Source organism: Octopus bimaculoides, chromosome 7, assembly GCF_001194135.2.
Source record: "Octopus bimaculoides isolate UCB-OBI-ISO-001 chromosome 7, ASM119413v2, whole genome shotgun sequence".
NCBI lineage: Eukaryota > Metazoa > Mollusca > Cephalopoda > Octopoda > Octopodidae > Octopus > Octopus bimaculoides.
The window spans coordinates 16702652-16707263 of NC_068987.1; positions in this window are offsets into that span (position 1 = coordinate 16702652).

Sequence of the window (4612 nt, forward strand, 5' to 3'; positions counted from 1 at the left end):
AGAGAGAGAGAGAGAGAGAGAGAGAGAGAGAGAGAGAGAGAAGCAGATTTCTACATGCTAGAAAACAGTTGGAGATGATAGTAAAAAGTTATAACTCATTTTCAATTTCGGAACTAAAGTACGAAGTTCGTTCGTAATCCTTTTCCAATTATAAGCAATCTTCGGTTGTTGGTCAAAGATAAGGCATCACTCCACTTTATAATAATTCGACGACACAGCATGATATTAGTTTTAACGTTACTTAGCAAATCCTCACCCGTTTCAATGTACTTTGTCGGTGAAAAACTTTTAAACGGTAGACATATAAAAGAATAAACGGTGTTAAATTATTCCAATCAAAAACTAGAAGTAAATTATGGTCTCAACCCAACAAAAGCAACATTTACCTTTAATTTATTGCACTAGCTTCCAATCGATAATGTCGACAAAAATTACTTTCTGCTGTGAAATATATTACTTATATGATAGTCTCAGGTTAATTTGTGTCTGGCCCCGAATTAATAATGTCAAGGTACTTCTGAATAGTAATGTTATATAGATGAATGACAAGGGTGTTCATTTAAATATATTACGTTACCATAGATATTATTAATCTCATGTCTTCTTCCTTTTTTGCTCAATTAACTTCCAGAATATTCTCTTTCTTAAATGAAGTGTCCAATATTAAAGAAGCTCTTCTTTTATGAATTTCATTTTCGTCTTTGTAAAGCAATGTCAGAACAGTTAATTGGAATCTTAATTGAAGGAATATTTATGTTTTAAAACTATTTGCTACTTGGATAAGTTCCACCACTTTAACAACTTTTGTGATCTAGAGTAAAGCCTCTTATAATACATCGTTACCATAGAAGAGCCTTGGTTAGAGGGACTGGAAAAAAGAGGATAACATTGGGATTAGATATAGATTTGCCGAGAGTGGTATAAAGACAGAATTCTAAGGCTAAATCAAGTTCCCTAGCCAGTGTGATCAAGAGAAAAACCTCTTAAAATACATTCTTATTACAGAAGAGCCTGGTTCAGTGGGACTGCAAAAATATACGATAACATCGGGATAAGGCGTAGATTTTCGGAGAGTGGTATAAAAACAGAATCTGAAGGCTAAATCAAGTCCCCTAGTTATTAAATAAGAGCCTAAATTAGTGGAACTGAAAAAGTACGATAATGTTAGGATTAGATGTAAATTTGCGGAGAATCGTATAAAATCAGAATCTGAAGGCTAAATTAAGTTCCCTAGTTAGTATCAACCCCTTTTAAAATAAATATAATTGTGAGTTAGAACTATACCACCAGGTAACTAGGTGCCATCTCCGACCAATAATCAAGGAATATTTAATGTAATAGATGTGCGGGTATTCTGAAAATACCCCATGGAGTGATGATGACCGTGCCCTGTATAGTTACCGGTTGCCCTTTGGCAAGGTATAGCACCCGTTTAAACACCCTGTCTGAGATTCGGCAAATACATGGGACTGCAGCATGGTGGATTGAGAAGAGGTAGCGGAAGAGCTCCACTAAAACAACGGTGCTTCTTACTTTGATGCTGAGCGGAGGAATCCTAAAGGATTAACGGTCAGGATGAAGAAACTCCATCAAGAGAGTAACTGCAACGCATCCATAGGGCCGGCGTCTACGGTTGTGTAATTAGCTAATGAAAAGATTCACTGACTCAAGTTCTCAATTCGAATTCATAATAATGAAATTGGATGGCGACAGAGAATCATGGGAATCTGCGAAAGCAGCGTGACCGAAGAAGTTTAATATCAAATATGGCGACAAATGTCTCTGTAATTTTGATTCCCCATCCAGAATATGGTAGAATTTCTCCGATCATTAACACATATTCTGTATCATTCAAATGGTGTAAATATTCTTTTTCCAACTGTCTTCCAACAGCTAGGATAAGTTTGCCCAAAGAAAAGCCGCAAACATACAATCGCAAAGTCCCATTCATTTCTTATATAATTTAGTAGAGCTGTCTGTTTATGAAATTAATCCGTATTGCAGTACATTCGCCTAAGCTAAATTCCACAACCCAATAATGATTATCTATGAAAGAAAGAAAGGAAAAATACTGGACTTCATTCATTGCTTTATGCATCTTCTTTCGTAATCATCGAGGTGTGTGTCAGAAGCAATTATTACGTTATATAACAGAAGTGTATTAGAATACTAAAAATTTAACTTGTTTCCTATCAAACACGAACTTTTCCAGACACTTCTTCAAAGTGCGCCAACAAAAGAGTTTCTAAGCGGTTGATTATCCTGCTAGAAATAGTGACCAAGTTTCCTTTAAACCAAATTGCATCGTGTTAAAAAAGAAAAATAAAAGAAGCTGCAACACTCTGAATGATATAGCTATAGTTATACAATGTTTGGTAAAGAAAATAAACAGCCAAGAGAGTCGCTTTTGATCATAAACCTAATCTGAGTTACATGACAACAATAAATATTCTATCAAAAAAAAAAAGTGCTTATGAAGTCGTTTCAACTGCGCAAATAACAGTTAAATCACTTTTACAAAAGACGCAGCACATTTCAATATAAAAAAAATGCAAAATAAAACATTCACGGCAAAACACCGCTGATCTTATGATTGGGCTGTGCTGAACAAAAGCAGCAACAAGAACAACAGGAATAATCTTCTATCAAAGTAAAATTGCGACGGTTACTAACACCCTATCCAAATCTGAGAGTAAGTTACAAAATTGAACGATAGTAAATACAGTAGTAAACAGATCTCCATCAGTTTCCATGAAGCGTGCTCGGTTGATCGGTCACGCTAATTCAGTGACCAGGAATATGCTTACCTTTATTCCAGGCGGAATCTTTGTGAATCGGTGTGTGGCAAGGCCAACCCTTTGAATCTCTCGTAATATATATATATATATATGCATAAATATCTGACAAGCTCCTGCATAGTTTCTCGCAAGTCAGTTTCATTCACAAGGGCAGAATCGATCTGTAGTATTAGTAAGACATCGCAGATGCTACGAAGTGATATCTTACTTATGACCTCATAAGTAAGAACCGAGCTTCTTACTGTTTGGTCAAGCAATTTCCACAGATGGATGGTAGTGGTACAATATCAAGGTGAGTATCTTTTAGAACTCAGTGTTCTCTAAACAACAGAAGCGTCTTTGTGTGTGTATGTCATGAGAAACAGAGAAAGAGAGGGAGAAAGAGAGAGAAAGGGAGAGAAAGAGAAGGAGAGAGAGAAAGTGACTTGCGAGGGATTGAACTCAGCACACATATCTAACGAAACTTTTGGCATTTTATATTATTGCTGCGTGTCAACGAAGGAGCTTGTACGTAGTCAAACGACCCGCCGAAAATAGTAATATATCGCAGAACTCAAACTGAAGCATTTTAAAATAGGAAAAACAAACGAGATAATATTGTCCTGGAAGCCTTAATGAAAAATATAAAAATATAAACAGCTGGATGCTCACGGCCGGAACGGCTTTTATCATAGTTTGGTTGGATCTTGAAATTTCCCTGAATTGCTGTCTTTGGTTAAGCTAACTCTTTTCTTATACATAGCAAGAATGAATCCTCTCCTGAATCATATGTTATATGCGAATGTAAGCCATGAACCTCCTTGTGATCTTTTGATCTGAGAGTAATAGCACCCAAATCTCACTCAAATAACACCCTAACTTATTTTTATTTTACTTTTCAATAACAAAAAGCGATTATAAAATGACAACCCGAATGCTCAAACTTCAGAATGGTTATAACTAGAATACCTTAGATAAGCTAACCTAATGGTTAAACAATAGCAACAACACAAAGAATAACGGCAACTACGTTGTGTTGCTTTTATCATTGCTGAAAATACGTTAAATGATAAAGTCGTCTGTTAATAATATATAGCAAGGCTGGCTGCACCATTTAATAGTTCATTGTCTTAGCTATCAACAGTATACAGCTACTACGAAGTGGGAATCCTTCAATCGGCCGTTCGAAGACGCTATCTTTTCAGCCATCTGTGTATCTTATTGACCTAACTCTGAAAGTTAAATTGAAAAGCCTTTATCATACGAAAGCAGTTAGGTGACTTTCTCAATGGAATGTTGAGTGACCGGAATTAACAACTTAAAGTAACTGTTTCCTTCCAATACCGCATTTTGGATTCGTGGCCTAAAATGATGTTTCATATCACATATTTCAGCCTTCATATGTTCATATCATTTTTGAGAAAAAAAAAATTGAGTTAATGAATGCATGGTATGCCCGCATGCAAACATACATATATACATAGATACATATAGTCATCGGGCACACATATAGTGATCTTAGGCTGGTAAGTCCAAAGGGAACATCGCTCTTACGGGTAAAATTATTATTGCTTCATATATAAATATATATATATATATATATATATATATATTATTTAAAAGAGTTCCAACTCTGTCTGTTTTTGTTTTATTTATATTCTTATAAAATTAATGTGGGATATAGAATATGGAATATATAATATAAATAGTAAAATGAAATGAAGCATTGAATATATGAAATATTGAGTACTAAATATAGAGAATTAAATATATAAAGGCTAGAATACTTTCATGCCTATTGGCATTCATCAAGGCCCCGTCTATATATATATATA